The sequence below is a fragment of the Crotalus tigris genome, unplaced genomic scaffold (assembly GCF_016545835.1).
Source record: "Crotalus tigris isolate CLP2741 ecotype Arizona unplaced genomic scaffold, ASM1654583v1 scf7180000018653.610581, whole genome shotgun sequence".
NCBI classification, from domain to species: Eukaryota; Metazoa; Chordata; class Lepidosauria; order Squamata; family Viperidae; genus Crotalus; species Crotalus tigris.
In genome coordinates, this window is record NW_024097127.1 from 359,149 (window position 1) to 380,180 (window position 21,032).

Below are 21,032 nucleotides of genomic sequence, written 5' to 3' on the forward strand. Positions count from 1 at the left end.
AAAAGATCTGGACTCCCAACTCTGAAACAACTTATGACAGAATGCAGACTAGTAATGTGGGATGTAGGCTGGAAACCCAACCCGATCAGCTGGGGCCCATGACACGCTCCAGGAGCCGGAAGCAGACACTAAACAGCTGTATATAAGACTCTCCCCCGGCACTTACCTTTTAACCCTGACGATGTCAATTGTGTTTGACGAAAGCTCGGTGGATTAAAATTCTATTTTTATAGATACTCTCTTGGTGATCATTACTATTTGACTAACATATATATATATATATATATATATATATATAGAGATAGTAACCAATCAGAACATTTTCCCCCAAAGTTCCCACGAATCAGTTCGACCCCCATGGCAGTTAAAGGCTGGTGCAGCTAGACCGTGCTTGCTGCTCAAAGCACGAAACTGAAAGCACCAGCCTGAAGATGACGAATGGGACTTCGTCGAAACGTCGCCAAGACACTTCCAATTTTACGTGGGAGAAAACCCGAACAACCAAAGACCTACACACACATATATATATATATATATATATATATATATATATATATATATATATATATATATATATATAAATGTCTGTTGTTTGTGTGTTTCTCTCTGTTAGTTCCCACAGTGGCACCCACAAATGTGAGTGGAGTTGGAGGAAGCTGATCTGAACTTGTCATCACATGGGAAGTAATTTTGTAAATCAATCTCAGTTCTTCAAGATAATGAATGGAAAAATAAGACAGCTCTAACAAAATCACTTTGTTGTGCTATTGTTAGCAATTTAGAAGTGTAAACTAAGAGAAATGTTGTAAAGATATTTAGAATAAAATAGAATAACAGAGTTAGAAGGGACCTTGGAGGTCTCCAACTCCCTGCTCAGGCAGGAAGCCCTATACCATTTCAGGCAAGTGATTGTCTAATCTCTTCTTAAAATCTTCCAGTATTTGAGCATTCATAACTTGTGGAGGTAAGTTGTTCCACTAGTTAATTGTTCTAATTGTCAGGAAATTTCTTCTTAGTTCTAGGTTGCTTCAGTCCTTGATTAGTTTCCATTCATTGCTTCTGGTCCTGCCCTAAGGTGCTTTGGAGAATAGCTTGATTCCCTCTTCTTTGTGGCAACTCCTGAGATATTTTAACATTGTTATCATGTCCTTGTCCTTCTTTTCATTAAACTAGACATACCCAATTCCAGCAACCATTCTTTATATGTTTTAGCCTCCAGTCCCCTGATCATTTTTGTTACTCCCACCCTTGTTATTTGGAATATAATGCTGGTAGATTGTATCTTGTCATACATAAAAAAAGGATAAGGCCTTTCAATATCAAGTATCATTGTATGAATGTTTAGATGGCAAATAGATGATTCATACATAAGACTCCAACCTAGGTTTATTAACTAGTAAGTTCCAATGAAATCAACATTTATTTCTAGCTGTCTGTGACTTTGGAGAATAGTAAAGACATAACCCAGCAAGGATAATCCAAAGTATTTCTAAGCCCAAGAACTAATATTATCTCTTTTTCTTTTCATTCACATTATTTAGATTTGTTATGTCCCACTGCTAATCGGAAAATGTTTTGTAGAACAGCTGAAAATTTAGAAAAAGAAACAAAGCTTAGGAGGACTGCATAGGAAACATGTCACCACATCTCCATGCTTCAATATCTCATTGGTGATCTTTACCTGTCAAAGTCAAATAAGCAACTCTATTGCTCTATAGTAAGTATGGCCTGCTTTCCAGCAAACAGGAATAATAATCTCTCAACTCCATACTGAATGTTCTCTATAGAATCTATGAAGTTTTAGTTTTCAAGCTTGCCTTTAAATAGCATGACCAGTTGAATACATACATTGTTGCATAATATAGTTGAATCAGATAGCTTTTTTCTTGAAATTTCCCAATTTTACCTAAATTTAATGCTTTTCGTCTAATTTTTTTTAATATCAACTAAGAATAGAACTGGGGGACTTACCCATATTCATCCCTTTGCTTCTTTTTCACTTCTATTGTAGCCATTACATATTAAAACATATTAGGGAAAATTTGTTTCAGGCTTCTCTGAGACTCTGTTTCTATATCAAAGCAACCCTCACATAGCTAGAACTGACACAAATCAATCACTCCTTGAGAAAAGTGTTTGCAGAGATTGTTGATAGTTTACCTCAGAGAAACAGCTATAGATTTTACTGATTTTAAATTCATTTTAAAACATACGTATGCTGGATCTGAAGTTGCTGATCAAAGTTGATTTCTATTGAAATGTCCTGTGAGCTCCTCATTAGAGGGCTGAAAGGCCAGGTTGAGGTTAGATCATTCTGGTGAAAGTCTATTTATGTTATCCCTAGAATTAACATCAAATTGATGGCACCTAATCAATCACAATCAAATAAACATGTTACAGATCTTTCAACTTTGGTCATCCTGGATAGAGCTGCTAGGAATTATATTTCAGCAACAGATTGGGACTAATTAAATATGTAATTATGAGCAAAAAACGGAATAACCACATATTATTTTCTCATTTACTTTCACCTTCATTCTTTTGCTTGATTTTCCTCTGGCTTACTGTAAGTATACTTTTTAGGGCAGGGATCTGATGTTTTGCAGAATGGATAACAATATAAACATAGAAATAAAAGTGAAAAATAATGTCGGCTGGACAAGAACCAATACACTGAGAATGAATTTTAGTAAGATGAAAGTGCTGTGGATTTTGGACTGATGGATTCAGGAATAACTTTTACATAAAATACTTTATATATACTTTAAATTGTATATATATTCCATTCCCCCCCCACATTTTTAAGTCCAAAAGTAAATCATACACAAGAAACACATTTTTCCATTGCCTTAAAACGTATATAAATTTCCTATTTGTATTGCCACAACAATTAAAACCCTGTGTTGTATATTTCTTTTAATACATTTCATAAGGTCAGGCTGTTAAGGGAGTCAAGTTATTCTCCTGAAGGCAGGACAAGAAGCAACGGATGGAAACTAATCAAGGAGAGAAGCAACCTAGAACTAAGGAGAAACTTCCTGACAGTTAGAACAATTAATCAGTGGAACAACCTGCCTCCAGAAGCTGTGAATGCTCCAACACTGGAAGTTTTTAAGAAGAGACTGGACAGCCATTTGTCCGAAATGGTACAGGGTTTCCTGCCTGAGCAGGGGGTTGGACTCGATGACCTCCAAGGTCCCTTGCACCTCTATTATTATTATTATTATTATTATTATTATTATTATTATTATTATTATTATTGTTGTTGTTGTTGTTGTTGTTGTTGCTGTTGTTGTTGTTGTTGTTGTTGTTGTTATTCATGCTGGGCTCAATTACTAGCAACCACATAGATCGATTTTCTCTGGAGTGAACTATCCCCTGTCTGGTCCTTCAAATTTTCCAAAACTACATCCTATGTCACTATAATTGAGTCTCTCCACCTTGCTGCTGGTCATACAGATTTCTTGGGAGAGCTAGGTCTTCCTGTAAGGGCAACCTTGCCAAAGGATTAAATTCCACTAAAACTGTATTGACAGAGTTTTGTTTCATTACGATGCATCCTTTCTATTCAGTGTCAAGAACGTTCCAGTTTAAAAACCAGCCGGCCTGAATGAAGTGCTGACAGCTAAAGAACTAGGACAAATAATTTTCCACAAACACTACAGAAAATAGTGCAGTGCTTATTGGCATTGCTTACTCTGGTGTAATGTTTCTCACCCTTGGCAACATTAAGATGTTTGGACTTCAATTCCCAGAATTCCACAGCCAGTATGGGGGATGATGGGAAATACTGAGAGTGGCTGGAGAATTTTTGGAGATGATGACCAAATATCTTACAACTGCCAAGGTTGAGAAACTGCTCTGGTGATTAATCTTTTAACAGAACCTGATATGGGGAATATGATTTATTTTAAACAATTAAAATAAATAATTTTATTTTATACCAAATTCTTGGGTGATTCCCAAGTTGCTCCACTCGTTGGTCGCTTCATACCTACTTGTCCATTTGGCAGCATTCAACATGGTGGTTTTTTGGGCCACATGCAAAGGTTAGAATTGGCCAGTCTTGTTTGCTTATCCTGGTAGGATGTTCAAGGTTTCCACCTATGGGAGCTAAGAAGAGTAGATCTCCAAAATAATGTTTTTCTGTGGTAATATCCATCCTGTGCAACAGCCTCACTTCAAGTTGGCAGCTGTTTGGAATTTTCCTGAAAGGCTATGAAGACATTTTTACCATAGGGATTAATTATTGTGAACATGACTTTGGTTTGGTGTCTCAGGATGTATATTGTTATATGATAGAGCCTTGGTGGTGCAATGCTTAGAATGAAGTATTGCAGGCTAATTCTGCCAACTGCCAGCAGTTTGATCCTAACTGGCTGAAGATTGACTCAACCTTCCATCCTTCTGAAGTCTTAAAATGAAGGCCCAGATTGTTGGGGGCAATATGCTGACTCTGTAAACTCCTTAGAGAGGGCTGTAAAGCACTGTGAAGCAGTGTATAAGTGGAAGGGCTATAGCACTGATAGATTTTGTTTTTTCTAGATTCTTGTGCTTTCCGTTGTTTTTAATTGTAATCTAAATATCTGAGGGCTGCTGTGAGTTTTGTGATGGAATAAATAAAAGAAGAACTAAGAATATACAAGTGGTATGTATGTATGAAATAAATTTGTGTATTATATGCACCGAGGACAAATTGATTTTGCTTTGTTTTATTTATTTTATAACTTAAAGCTGTGGCAGAAGTCCAATGTAACATTTCAGCTGTATTATTTTAAGAAACAGCTGCATGACACCCATCTTTCTGAGAAAAAAAAATGTTTCTCTGTGACAAGGAACACAAAAAGTATGCTAGTCCTTTATTCCTACTGACGTGACAGCTGACAGTTGCTTTCTGTGTGTAATGCCAAGAAAAAGCAAAGGAAAACTCAGAACAAAATGGGCATTTTGATTCATTAGAAAGAAAATAGATAAATAGTGTGAAGGGAAATGTTTTATATATAAAAATATTTATTCTTACCTTCTAATCACTTTCATACATTTTAATGTAAATTCATATAGATTATAGGCCCAAAATTAAGGGCACATTGTAAATATTGGTTTTTAAAATATACCTGCTGTCATACAATGCAATCATCCTTTCATAATCTCTCTCTGCTTTATATCAGAAAGAAGAAAAGAGATAACATAGAGAACATTTGAATCCCCCAGATGCTTCAAATTAATTTGCATTTGACATGAAGCTTTTTCTTCTAGGAATTAGCTAACACAACAGAACACCATAATCCTGCTTTACTATGATGAATGAAATAGCTAGCTGATGAATTCTGAGATTAAGTAAGCATCAGAAATAATTTAAATTATATAAACGATGCCCATTCTCTCTCTCTCTCTCTCTCTCTCTCTCTCTCTCTCTCTCTCACACACACACACACACACACACACACACACACACAAACACACACACATACTTCTAACCATCTATCATTTACCAATTAATATTTCAAGTTGAAAAACTAAAATAAACAATCCAATAAATTATGGATATAAATAAACTAAATATTGGTAGTGTGTAACTTTTTTATCCCTTAAGACTCAGACAAGAGTAAACAGCAGTATTCATAATTAGTTAAATGCTAATAGTTACAGAAGGCAGTAAAATCTAGCTGACCCTGAATGATCAAAAAAAACCCAAAAACAAAACCTAAGCAGATTGAAACCTGGACTAGTATCAATTTGGAATCTATCACCCTTCACTTCTCATAAACTAAACATTTTAGATGAGTCCCCCGAGGATTTCATTTTATATGGTATGAAAGTGTGTTCCTGCAGCATTTTTAATTTTCTGTTGTAAGATTTCAAAACTAAACACTTAAGGTGGCAAAGTGTGTTGAACAGAAAGGAAAGAAGAATCCACCTGAATCTGAGATAATCATTATACTTTTGAGCTTAAAAGTTAAAATTCTTGAAAAGTTGATTTTCTTAGTTAAGACTGACTTTAATTTTTAAATTAAGTCTTTTGTGCTGACAGACGTTTGAATGGAAGTAAGAAAGTTATTAGGAATAAGGATGATCATTGATTATGTATGTATGTATGTATATATGTAGATCTTAATAACAAGATCAAAATGCCTAGACTGGGTCTGGTTGGCTATCTTATTGCTCATTTAGAGTTGAGGGTTGTTGTTTTTTTTCTAGTCTACATAAGGTAATTAATTATTTGGGACTATTCATACAATTTTCTACCTCTTATATTAACCTTTGTCAATCTATTATCTGGTGTCTCAGTCAGCTTGGCTTGGAGCCCTGTCATCACTCTATTGGGGTATTTTAATAAAAAAAATTACTGTTTCAGATCTTAATTGCTTTGGTTGACTTTATAGAGGATTGCTATTTTTTTTCCCATTGACTCTTCTCTCTCCCTTTTGTTAAAGTATATAATTTTAATGCTACTGATTAGATCTTTTGGCTCTAAATTGATCGTCTCAATACATTTTTCTTTTAATTGTTACTTTCAATACTATGGTGGAACAAACATTTTCTCTTCAAGGCTCAGTCAACCAAATCAATACACCTAAAATATTTCATCGGATGAAGAGAGCAGGTACACTGTTTAGAAGTAATTATTATGCTTCTTGCAGTCCATCCCTGAAGAACTACAAAATGGGGAAGGATTTGGATACCTTATTATATTTCAGCCCCTTGGCTCCTTCAGCTGGACTAAAGCAATGGTGACTTCAGTTGAGGCATCAAAATATATCTACAGAAATGAAAGCATTCTATCATCATTTCCCTTTGAAGTAAAAGCGGGTGTCTTTAATCATGAAGGAATAGGCACCCCGAGCCCAGTACTTCTTGTGTATTCTGGAGATGACGGTAAGCAAAGTAGTTCATATCTCATATTTTTATCTATTTCTGTCATATGAAACAGAATTTGGAAACCCATCTGAAATGCTCCCAGTAATATAGCTGATGCAATATGCACATGATGCTGCAGTGGTTTAATACTTAATATACAGGAAGTCTTTAAATTAAGTCATAAATCTTATGGATAAGATTATAAATCTTATTATTTCAGGAGATCTATGATGAAGTTTCTTCTATCTTTCAGTTTAACAACTATGCAACTATGTTCCCAATATTTTAGGAATAGTCTGCTAAAAATTAAACAAGTTTTGCTGTGCCTCTACTGTTTCCTAGAGTCTCAGATAGCACCAACTGGCATTTCAGTACAAAGCTCCTCGTCTTCTGAAATGGACATCTCTTGGAACCCTCTTGCATGGACCAGACATACTGGAAGGATTCTTGGCTATGAGGTGTTGTTGTTGAAAACCTATTAAATATTCTCAGCCAAAATACATGCTTCCCATCTGTACCCATCTGCTGTTTTCTCTAAAATAACCTTGCCTGTTCACTAATTTCACATGTGTCTTTGTTCTTGCTGTAGTGTGCTATTTCACCATCTGGGTTTCACTTTTGACAACTGATCCTTTCTTCGGCTTAAGTAGTTTCCATCTCATTATCTTCTTATAGGTATAAAACTAATTGTGTGTGTGTGTGTGTGTGTCCTTGATAGCTGCAAAAATGCGAATCCCTGGCATATTTGTTCAATACACAACCTTCAATTTCCGGGAGAGGTATAAACCAGTTGTTTATTGCTAAAAAGATATTTAAAAACAATAAAAACAACTATTTACAATGTTAAAAGAAACAACTTAGCTTTCGCTGGTCCCCTGCCAGCGTCCTCAGAGTGAAGCTCAGGGGGTGGGGAGATTCTTTTTATACACCTTGCTGGTCTAACTGCTTACTCATAATCAGGAAGGATGGCCCTATCACACGGGCAATGAGTAAGCAGTTAGACCAGCAAGGTGTATAAAAAAAATCTCCCCACCCCCTGAGCTTCACTCTGAGGATGCTGGCAGGGGACCAGCGAAAGCTAAGTTGTTTCTTTTAACATTGTAAATAGTTGTTTTTATTGTTTTAAAATATATTTTAGCAATAAACAACTGGTTTATACCTCTCCGGGAGATCAGCTGGAAGTTTACATAGATCTTACATAGAATGTTGATTAAAGATAAGGTGAACATGCTCATACCAGATTCAGGGATGAATCACTGTACAACTGATTAAGGAGGCAAAATAACAAAACTGCAAATGTAGGTAGCATTCAAAGTGTGAAAACACTACAGTCCTATTTCTTGAAAAATAGCATAGTACTCTCTTATATATGCAAAATGCTAAGATTATAACTGTTAGTTTAACAAGGTGACCCTGTATTTAACATCAGAAGGAGGACAGATAAGGTAGTAGTAACTACAGCTTTGAATCTGCTGCATCTAAAGGCATAATTTCTATAGATACCCAGGGCCAATGATAGCTAGAAAGATGATGCTGCAATGGTTTAATTTTCTGTTATTTTTCTCAGGCACGGCAAGCTGCCATTTCAGGGTCAAGAGGCAGGGTGAAACCTCAGTTGTATTTTGGGATCTTCTTGTGTCTATAAGGATTCCCCCCCCCCCTCCTAATCTTTATTTTTAGTTCTTCAAAAGTTGGTGTTGGTGCCACATTGGCTGCTACCTCCTACTTTGTGTGAGTAATCCACACTTGGAAAATGACTTTGTTGTTAGAATAGCTAATGTAGTTCATAGACTACCAGCTAATTCTCATCAAACATTTTTTTAGAATTCAAAACAGGTCTAAGGTAATAGCTATTTAATTATAACTGCCTAGATAAAAATAATTTCACCTTTGGAGATCTAAAAAAGGAAAAAAATAAAGTAGTGTGCTTACATATAATTTATATTTAATATGTGATGTAAGATGTTTTTATATCTTGATAACATTTATAAAATTATTTGTTCCTTCTGAAGCTTTATTTTTCAACTTTAATTGTCATAATTGAGGGAGAAAAAGTCTGTCTTTGTTATTAAACTTTAGGTCTTATATTGGATGAATGATTCCAAAGACTCAACAACTTGGAAAGTTACAATGGCAACATAACAGCAAAAAAAAAAAAAAAAATTACCAGTCTTAAGGCCAATACCATGTACTTTGCCACAGTGAGGACTTCCAACATATCTGGAACTGGTCCATCCAGTGTTCCAGTGAATGTAACTACAAAAAAATAATGTGAGTATCTTCAGTTACTAAGGAATAAAAAGCACAAGAGCATTTGCCTCCCAGTAAATGCAGAATCTTTGCCATCTAGTATAGTAACATTCAAAATGTTATTTGAAAAATAAGTTATGATATGGATTCCTAATTACAATAAATTATTAAAATAAAAAATGGCTTCTTTTCTTCCAGATAATGCTTGTAGTACATGAATTATCAAATATATTTTTGTGTTAGTCAATTACTCTAAAAGGAAACCTTCCTTTATTTTGTATCTTGGGCATCTAATTCTTGAGCATAAGTTTCCAATAGGATAGCATAGCAAGGACAGTAAATGGGTGTCCCTGGGGAAGGGCAAATTATGAAACTAATAATGTGCCATCATAATGCAGTTTTCACCCACTTTTATATTTATATGATGATGTTGCACAGACAGACAGACAGACAGAGTGCAGCCTGAGTCATAAAGCTCATTTCTTCATTGTGACCAAGTCCATTAGATTCTGCAGAGGCTTTGGTTGAATATTTTTTTTTAATTTACATAAAACAAAACATCTTAATGTTTAAATTGACACTTAGTTCCATACACTATATAATTTGGGAATAGAAATAACATTGATAACAAATGCTTTTTTTCAAAAAAGGAAATAGTCCTTTTGCCATATTGAAATCTTGATCATATTTACAGCTGGAATTTCTAGCAGCCTTAAGTTTAAAAGTGTGTTTCTAACATTTGAAATTTCAGCATCTAACAATAATATGATAAAGAAAAAGAAGCAGAGTTCTCTTTTTGTTTGCTGTGGCCTTTGGGCATGCACTTATTTTATTATTGATAAACATATTAGGAGAAAATGACTGTTGCTATTTCATTATAACCCTGTAAAAGAAATTCACCATCTAGGAAGGAATTAAGTGTGCTTAAATGCATTCATTTCAGCTGGCTTTGGGGCATTATTTACCAGACTCTTTTAAAGAATTAATGAATTCATATGGTTTTTCACTGGCATAACATGAGCCTTCAAAATCTCCATGTTTTCCCTTGGATAGGGTAGTTTCCCCATTCAAGGGTTGTACAAAATGTGGAGGTTTTTTCTGAACTCACAGCTCTGCTTGATAAGCCGCTGGCAGCTATGGCCAGAAAGGCCTTTGTACAAAAAGGCCTAGTGTTCCACTTGAACTAGACATAGAAGAGAAGGACGAGGGGGGACATGATAGCAGTGTTCCAATATATCAGGGGCTGCCACAAAGAAGAGGGAGTCAAGCTCCCTCCAAAGCACCTGAAGGCAGGACGAGAAACAATGGGTGGAAACTAATCAAGAAGAGAAGCAACCTAGAACTAAGGAGAAATTTCTGACAGTTAGAACAATTAACCAGTGGAACAACTTGCCTCCAGAAGTTGTGAATGCTCCAACACTGGAAGTTTTTAAGAAGAGATTGGACAACCATTTGTCTGAAATGGTATAGGGTATCCTGCCTGAGCAGGGGGTTGGACTAGATGACCTCCAAGGTCCCTTTCAATTTTATTATTATTAACTCTTTTCTGGATCAGGGGGCTATTCAGACAGTCATTCATGTCCTGGTCACTTCATGGTTTGACTGTTGCCACATACTATACATGGGGCTGACCTTGAAAACCACCTTGAACAGTGGTGGTGAACCTATGGCACGCGTGCCAGAGGCAGCACTCAGAGCCCTCTCTGTGGGCACACGTGCCATTGCCCTAGCCTCACCTCTCTAATGACCCTGTCACCAGCAGCCCCTCTGGAGGAGAGTCGCCCCCCGAGTGTGGCCAACATGGAGCAGCGCAGCCAAGACATCGCAGCCAGGCAGTGTAGACAAGACTCTGCCCTCACGCCTCATCCTGTACAGTTGATGCTGCGGGGCGCAGGTAGAGGGCATGGCTGCCATGGCACTGCTGGGCTGCCTGGGCAATCTGTGATGGGCCCTGGAGGCGGTAGTGGCCCTGTGGGCAGTTGGGGTGGGAGACAGAGTGGGGGCAGAGCAGGGGTGGGGCCAGTTTTGGGGCACTCGGTCTCTAAAAGTTTCACCATCACTGACCTAGAAGATTCAACAGGTCCAGAATTCAGCAGCATAGGAAGTGATAGAGATGCCTTGCTATGTTCATGTAACACCTTTGCTTTGCCAACTGCATTGGTTATCAATTTTCTTCTGGTTGTGATTCAAGATGTTTTTTGTTACTTATAAAGCCATGCATGGTATAGGTTCTGATTACCTGAGTGACTGTCTGTCTTTAATAGCATCTACATGGCCACTGCATGGCCACTTAGATCTTGAGAGATTGGTATTCTTTCAACTAAGCAAAGTCATCTTTTGAGGCCCCAGTTCTCTGCAACAGTGTTTACCCTCTTGAATGAGGTTCTCCCTGCAATTGAAATACACCCTCACCCTACTGGTGTTTTGAGTGGCCCTTTTATGCAGGCCTTTGGTGAGGATGATTGATGCTCTCCTTACTTCTTTTTTCCCAACTGGGTTTGTTTTCTCTGCCATCTTTGTTTCTTTTGTACTTTGTTGTTTTTGTGTTTTGGATTGTTTCTTTATGCTCAAATGTTTTAAACAATTTGTAGAGTGCCCCAAATCATTGGGAGTTGGGCAGCAAATTTATTATTTTAATATAGAAACAAATATGAAATCACAGCTGCCAGTTCTTTAGCTGGTGTTGTCCTTCATACGCCCTGAGTTCTTCCCTAGATGTCATAATGTATTGAGGTAGTATATAAGTGTATCCAAGCAGCACAGACTTTTGTAATCAACAGATAGAAATTTTATTAATGTTCATATTTTCTAAGCAGTGTCCAATTTTTGGGGGGTATGATTTCCAGTGTGCCTGTAATCACTGGGATCACCACAACTGGTTTATGCCATAATCTTTCAATTTTGATTTTCAGATCTTGTTACTTTATGATCCTCTCCAATTCTTTGTCCTCTAACAATCTCCTGGTATTGTAACATCAACTATCCACACTTTCGTTTTTTCAACTACAGTTAAATTTGATGGGTTATAAGCCAAGACTTTATCAATTTGTATTTAGAAATTCCACAGTGTTTTCACTTTGTCATTTTCAATTACTTTATCTATATTCCCACCAATTTTTCACTACTGGCCCATGATAATTTTTACAGATGTTCCACTGAATCATTTTGGCAACCATGTTATGTGCTGTTCGTAAGTAGTACATGACCTACTGCTTCTTCTGGTTCTTTGCACAATCTGCACCTTGAATCATGTGATGATTTTTCACTTCTGGCCTTAATTGCACTAGTTTGAACAGCTAGCTCTTTTTTAATGTTCCAGTTGCAAGTCACTGCTAGGTTTTATCTTTATCCACTTTCCTCTTGATCTTTTGCAAAAATCGACTATGTGATGCTTTTCCTTGCTAACATTCTGTTATTGTTTTTATTACATTGTTTAAATGTTCACATTTTGTTTCCTGCACATATAGTAAGTTCAAATTTTTCACTTGCATCAATGCTTGTTCTTGGCTGTCTGTTACATAATCAGTCAATACATGCTTTTTTTCTTCCTTAGTTTGTTTGATTTGAAGTGTATCTCTGCCTCCATTTTTGTGTGGCACGTATAGTCTATCAATATCACTACATGTCTGTAATGCACAATGAATAGTCATTAGTTTTCTTGCTTTTGGGCCCAAACTGTTCAATTCAGTTTGCATAATAATATACTTTTCTGAAAAACGAGATAGAAAGAGACCCAGTCTGGCCTCTCCATGATTCCATGACTGGGGTACAAAAGGGAGGGAAAGCAGATTTGTATGGTTCTATTAATCCTAGTCAGTTTATTTCCTCATCAGAACAACGTCAAAGAACTGGAAAGTAAAATGTACTCATATCTAACAAAAACCACATTGAACTTGGACTGGGATATTTTGTGAACAGTTTAAACAGAGGAAACCTAAAAACAGAGAAATCTAAGTTTGATAATGCCAACATTTCCATGCTCAGTTTCGCCCCTTGTTTCAGTATAATTGGGGACACATATGAAAGCTAGAATGGTGTCTACAATTCTTTGTAGGAGACAAAAGTGTTCTTTCCATTTATCTTCCATTAAGTTGATAGGGCTATTGTTAATCTTGTTCATTCATGATCTTCTTTAGGTTATGAGATTGGCCCCCAATAAATATAATTACACCCACTGGAATGTCACTTTGCCCTTTTTTCTTTTAACTCTTTTTCTTTTTTAGGTTACGTATGGAGGCCGGACCTATAATACAAAGGTAAAGGGTATTTTCTGGTTATTTATTTTAAATGCATGCTCGGTCCCTATAAATATTTTTCAACTTAGTGCATATCAAAAAGAAAGTGAGATAAAGATTATAAATTGAAGCAATCCTTTGCTGTACATCAGTAACTACTCAATACTTTTAAACAACAGAAATATTTTTCATAGAATCTTTCACTAAAATAATCCTGTTTTGCATATGAAGTTTTGAAATTATGTATATTGCTATTCTTCAAACAAATTCTTGCTGGGTGTATTGAAACTAAAAGTTCCAAGAACTCATAGATTGATTGATGACTATAGTCCAAGATATCTGCAGGATACCAAATTAAGGTAGAAGAATATTAAGGCAGATGAATATTTTCAGATATGGAACATCTTAGCCATATCTGAAAACAGATTTTGGGAAAATGATTATAATGGTTCTTCATGTCGTTTAACATTAGCTTATTATTTAGTCCTGATTTTAGATGGAGAACATACTAAAGAAACCACTAGGATTGGATTGTGATATATATCATGATTTTCTTTTACTAGCTGGGAACTTTATTGAGAGACTTTGTGTATGAAAATTAACAGTGTTGCAACCTGGCCTGCTTGCTGATCTTCTGGATTCATAACATGGTCTCTGAATCATATCAGCAGAATTAGCTCTTTCTTATACCCAAAAATAGATTAAGCACAGGAATAGATTCTCTCTCTCTATCTGTCTCTCTCTTCTCTCTCATCTATCTATCTATCTATCTTCCATCATCTACCTCTCTCTATTGTTTATTTATATCTATCATCTATCTATCTATTGTCCTTTGAGTCAGTTTGTTCTAGTGGTTAAGAAATAAGACTAGAAACCAAAAAAACTGTCAGTTCTAATGCTGCTTTAGGTGTGACTTTGGGCCAGCCACTGTCTCTCAAACCATGATGTCAGGCTTGGGAGATAAGCTGGTTGCTTAATTCCTGTTGCAATTAATGGATCAATATTTGGTTGATCTGGAAAAAAGTAGATCTTGCACTTGCAGTAAAATGTGAAGAAGAAGAAGAAGAAGAAGAAGAAGAAGAAGAAGAAGAAGAAGAAGAAGAAGAAGAAGAAGAAGAAGAAGAAGAAATCTATTGTTCCATCTATCCCATGGATAGAACTTTATAAAATAATATAAAAAGTAGGGACAATAATGTCAAAAAACAAGTATTATTTTTAGGCTAAATCTATGATATTTTAATGAAGAATACAGAACTGTGAATCATTAATCAATCAAGTCAAGAAGGAGAAGGAGAAAGAGAAGGAGAAGGAGTATTTGTGAGTTCATATAAATGTGTATGGAGATTCTCAGTCATCCAGGTCATGATTGTCCCAAAGGTGCTGTTCAAAAGGCAACTGGACTTTCTTGTTTTTTTTTCTTTGAAAACTCATGTAATTTGTCAGCTGCACTTAGCAGCAGATTAGGAGGAGTAATATGCTGTTATATAACCAGGCAACCAAGGGAATATTTATTGCATATAAGATACTATATAAAATATTCCACATTTCTTCCAAATGCATGGAATTTAGGAGTACTGAGTTATAAGGGTACCTATTTGAAGGAAGGAGGAAATGTTATCCAGATCCAAGGAGGAAAGTTTTGAATAATTGATAAGGATTTCACAGGAACATTGTACTGACTGAGATTATGCTTGAACAGGATAACAGTATGTCCTAGCTCTGGATGATCTTCTATCTTTGATCCAATTGCAGTTAATATCAAGTGGGAAGCAGGAGGTTTACCCATAGGCTATAGTTGATGGCATCAACAAAAACAACTTGATCTCAGTCTGTGGTCTATTTTATTTTTATATAATTTTGTTTTAATGAAGGTATTTGTGCAATCTGTTAGATAACAGATAGATCTGCATGTGCCCCCCCCCCTCTCTCTCAGGGTATATATGGGAGTGAGTGTGTATGTCTTGCATGGAACTTTGTGTAACTGTGCATAAAACTCTACATTTTCTTTATTTAAATAATGTGCAAGCAGCCATCTTATGCCAAGTTATCTGTTATGAGATTCATAAATCTGAAATATTTATTTTGTCAGTCAGCCTTATCCTTGAGGGCAAAACAATTGTATAATGTATATAATTATTTTCCCCAGCTGTAAAATTGTGGTCAGTCTTCACATGGGAAAAAAGGGAATTATTTTAATGGCCATTTTAGCTGATTTTGTCTTATCCAATTTTATAAGGTTTTTAAAAAACCTAAACTTAGAAGTACGTAGAAAATGCTGCAAATACTTTAACAATATAAGTATCTATACATTTACAAAAAGGCATGCTGTTTTAATTTCAATTGTTGGTACAAATGATTAAATAAAAGTTTAGCATTAATTAATCTTGGACTGAATCCCAAGAAAAGTCAGACACAATTGCATAAGAAAACTAGCATTCAGACAGAGTTTGAGAATCAGTAGATTCAGAAGACTTTGCTAGTTCAAGCTTCATATTAGACCATACACGCCTATCTTCAGGTCAGCTTAAATCCATCTGTAGGAGAATTCCTGCTGCTACCTACTGTACTCTGCTGTGCCAAGCATTTCCCTAGAAGGAACAATTTCCCACACACCATACCAATATAAATAAATAAACAAGTTCCTTTTCCTTCATTTATTTTCCAAATATTGACCACAGAAAAAGCAGTCAGAACTTGCAGTCATTGTTCCCCTCCTTAGTTTCCCAGCTGCATGGATTATCAGGAAACAATTCTCCTTAGATCTGCCATGATTACACTTAGTAGTAACTTTTCTCCTAGTTAATTTTTTTTACCAAGATGCTTTTTTTTTTTAATTCTCAGTCCTAAAAGAGACATAGTTAAATCCACAGTGTGCCGAGTGAGAATGGTCCAGATGCTTGAATAATTTTATTGGGCCCTTATATTCTATTCTTCTGGGACAATCAGGAGATGTTGTCATCTCTTTCCATCATGTCCAAGCAAGAATAAATGTAAGAGAAAACCAGGAATGAGAATGAAATCTTTTCCCCATTAAAGAATCTCAGCACCAGTAATAATTTCTGGCCTGATAGATATTGAAAGTCGAAGAGTATGTGAATCTCTTAATGAAACCCAAGAGGTGGAGATTGAAAGAAGTTAATTGCCAAACTATGGTCAATAATGACAGCAGTTCACATACTTTATGCAATTTCCATATCAATAATATGTCCCCAGTTCTGAACAGCAATATAAACACCTTATACAGCAAAAACAATTGAAATGAAAGCATTCCAAGAGTGACTTGGTTTACTGTAACTCAGATGATTTTGTATCAATTGGGTCAGCTGTTCACCAGTTGCAGTCTGAAAATGAATATATGATGCTCTTTTTTTCATAGTTCCAAGTCAGCACCTCCAGCAAACATAGTCTGGCAACTGACCAGTTCAAAAATGTGCTGGAACTAGGACTGGGGGCAAACAATGGAAAATGAGTCCCATAGGCTACAAAGTAAGTTTTTCATGATAAACGTTACAAAAGCAGTGGTATTTTGAATTAAGTAAGTTTCTCTCTTGTAATTGTTTTGATCTATTTATTTATTTTTTAAAAAACATGTTTACTACATAGCAGCATGTAGTATGACATTTATGAAGTTACATAATAATATTTGGCTAGCTTGTATTCCAGACAGTTCAAATAAATACATTTTGTCTTTGCAAAAATCTATGTCAAAGAAAACAGAGATTATGAAATAATGAGACAAAACGCTGCTGTTTCAAAATGCAAATATTGTTCAGAAGTCTCTAGGCAGAGTAGCTTTTCTCAGCCTGATTCATCCTTCACTTGTGGTAGAACTACCCATGCTGGCTGGGAAATCTAGGAATTATAGTCCTGGAAGAAACCAAGCTCATGAAAGCTTGGATGCTAGAAGAGATAAGTGACCACAAACTGTTTGGGACCAGAAAAGAAATATTCACTGGTTGTACCCTATTGCCAGTAGACAACAGACTTCAGGCTTTCTGAGTTTATTTTGTTGATGATGCTTTTTTTTATTATTAAAAGTTTTACAAATTTAATACAATATAACCCAAACCCCTCCCACCCCTTCCCCCCCCCACTTCCCAGAGCTGATTATAGGGTAACAAATAAACAATCATAATCTAACAAATATTACCCAACTATACTATCAATCAATCTATAACATACTTTAACTCCTTTTCAAAACAAATGTTAACTAATTAAAAACAAAAATAATAATATAATTAAACCATAACACTAAAAATAATATAAATTCAACCATATTAAACTATTAATAATAATCTAAAATCTACTCATAAGCAAGAGATGACGCTTTATAATGGCAATGTATGCAACTAATTCCAGGTGTCAAACACTAAGGCAACTGTTTGTAGGAATAAACTATTCACACAAAGTTGTGTTCCTTGTTTACCCACACCCCAAAATTAATTAGAGGAATCTAATTTAGAAAGGGGGTGAAGTATTTTCTCTGTTGTGGTTGTTAATATCCTTACAGAAAATCACCCACAAATATATTAAAATATGCTATCCCACTTTACTGCATCAATCAGACATAAAAGGGTAACCTTGTCAAATCTGAATACCCTTGACATGTGTAGTCTAACTCCTAGAATTCTCTGGTTAACATGACTATTGTTTAAAAAAATATCTGGGAGTTAGACGTTCACACTGTCGAAGCATGTCACAATCGGAGAAGGTTGTCATATGCTGTTGCTTACATTAGCAAAAAAAAATGTTAATGAGCAAAATAGGTGACTAAATTGTGAAACTTTCCAGATCACATGTGGCTCCTATGAATCTGAATAAAATTTAAAAATATCTCCATTGTTTAATAGAGAATTAATATATCAAAAATAATGTTACCTTCACCACCTTCATTTTGGCTTTCATTATTGGTATTTGTTTCCATTTATATACAAATATTGTACGGACCAAAAATTGGAACACTGATTCACTTCATACACATCCATAGGAGAAGGAAAACATCAGTCTAATGTAGAGAAAATTGAAAGAGTGAAAACAGGATGAGGCATAACAGTCACTGGGGAGAGAAAAGATTTTCACTTATAAAGACAAAAAAGACAGACACTGCCAACATGTTGTGATGATTCCTGTCACCACAATTGGTTTTCAGTGATGTCCAGAGCACATTTTCAAAATGTGCCAAATGTGCATGTAAATATAATGATCCGAATACTGGACTATTACTATCTTTATATATTTGTGATGGCTTAGGATGCCAATGCAAATAAATGTGCCGTTGTGTGAACAACAGGCAGGCCCTGCGAACATCTCCTTATAGCGCAGTGCTTCTCAATTATTTTCTGTCATGCCCCCCTAGGAAGAAGAAAACATTTCGCGCCCCCCGCGCGACTGTAAATAGTATCATTTGTCTATAAAATTGTTATAAATACACCTCTGCATAACACTGTATCCTTATTAACGTATATGAGAATAAAAAAAGAAAGAAATGTGGATCAATTTACAACAAAGAATAGCTTTATTAACTGTAGCAGAAAAGATTTAAAGGAGCACAATATTAAAAAAAAACTTTAACCTGCAAAACAAAAATATTTAAAATAACTTGAGCTGATTTTTTTAATCAGAGGTGATGTCTGGATTAATGGCTACAATGAGCACGTTTTTCAATGCATAGCTTTTCGAAGCGGGGTTTGAAGCAGGACACAGCAACTCTCAGCTCCTTCTCAATGTGTAGCCGAGACCTGTATTTGCTTTTCAGAGCAGCAACAGCAGAGAAGCCAATCTCACACAAGTAAGAAGTTGCAAATGGAAGAAGAATGTGCACAGCTCTTTGTCCTAAGAGTGGATATTGCTTCTGTCACTGACATATTTACAAAAAAGTAGATCCTCATATAGGGAATTTGACATTTCAAAACGTACATAAGCAATAAACAAACAGTCTTTGTTGCTGTCAATTGCTTCATCAAATTGTAAGGCAAAACGTTTATCCTTGAGTTTATCTACCAGCTGTTCGTTAAGATCGTCAGCAATGTCATTTATACGTCTAGCAATGGTGTCATTTGACAGAGGGATAGTTTTTATTTTTGCAGCACTCGCGTCATCCAGCATGACAGAGACCATGTCTAATGCTGCAGGCAGTATCAGCTCTTCTGCTATGGTGTGGGGTTTCCGGGTCTAAAAGTCACACGGGCGGGTTTGGCCAATCAGGATAGAGCATCATGTCTATCCAATCGGGTCCTTTGCATGTGTCACGTGCGTTGGCAGTCATGTTGTCCTCCGCGTCGGGCTGCTACTGGGGCTGCGCTGGGACAATCTTCAGTGTTTGCGCCGTGCTGCTCCCTCTCTTCAGCTCTAGAGTTGCTAGGCAACCAATGCCGTGTGGGATGCCGCTTGCGAGTGAGTCAGATGATCCGATCTAGAAATCCAATATGACAGTATTTGCTGAGGTCAAACGAGCCCCCCTTTATGGAGCCTCGCGCTCCCCCTGGGGGGCGTGCCCCACTATTTGAGAAGCACTGTTATAGCGCCATTGAGTTCATACAGAGCACTTTTAAGCAAGAGGAACAGAGCAGGTTTTCTTTTTCTCAGGATGAGCCTAAAGGGATCTTTTAAATTTGTTGTTTGTTTCATGAATTGAAACAACAATAATTTTTAGAAGTTTAAAAAAATAAATAGAACATAAATGAAAAACCCTATATAAATAAAAGGAACCTATATAACCAGTTCTGCCTTCTCTCCTTTTATATTTAGATTTTTGTATAGCACCACTTATATCTTAAAAACAAACATTATGTTCGCTGAACTGCTGGCACCTTTGGAAGATGATTACCTCACTGAAATAAAAACTATAAGTGACGGAGAAGATGGAAGCAGCAGTGAAGAACTTCGAATTCTAACCCTCTCAAGTGAGTTCTCTCCCCTGCTCCTCCCTTCCACTGTCCCTCCCTCCCAAATGATTGCTATAGACCAGGGTTGTCAAACTCGCAATGTCACGTGACATGTCATGACGTATCGTGACTTTTTTCCCATTGCCGGCACTGGGGTGGGTGCGGTTTTGGCATGATGCATCCGGCCCGCAGGTTGGCAACTTGACACCCCTGCTATAGACCTTGAATGCTCGAAAAGGACTTTTGGGACATACTGTATATGACAGCATCTTAGTAAGCAGCTAGGTGAACATAGGGTCCATGTCTTGGTTAAGAAAAGGAAAAGCAATTGATCTATAAAAATGCATTTGGATTTCCTGGAGTGCATTTGGGATGTAATGCTCTGCAGTTTGCTGATGTAAATGAAACCTGCAGCTGCGTGGAAATTTATACTGTATTGAAATCAGTCTTCAGTACAATAGTCTTCATTATTTACTATTTTAGAACAGCTTAAAATCTACCAAGTGTGATAGATAGGTTAAACTATATAATATCCCTGCCTGCAGGCTCACAATCAGCTGAAAATGAAAGAAAAGAGGAGGGGAAGGGAAGAAAGGACATTGCTAATCAAGGCCTCATATGAGTGTATGCGTGCATTTACTATAATGACATTTGTGAACTAAACTCCATTAAAAGCATTTGTAAAGTTGAAAATAACATTCTAAATGGGCAACATATGATTTCAAGAATTAAACTAGAGAGGGGGAAAAAAGGGCAAATGTGTGAGAGTAAGTGACTAGGTCATCCATGCTTTGAGCCACCTACC

General features: G+C 36.3%; 1 pseudogene; it reads left to right on the plus strand.

The window, feature by feature from the left end:
• Positions 1–21,032, plus strand: part of LOC120313387 — a 311,668-nt pseudogene that overhangs the window by 288,380 nt on the left and 2,256 nt on the right.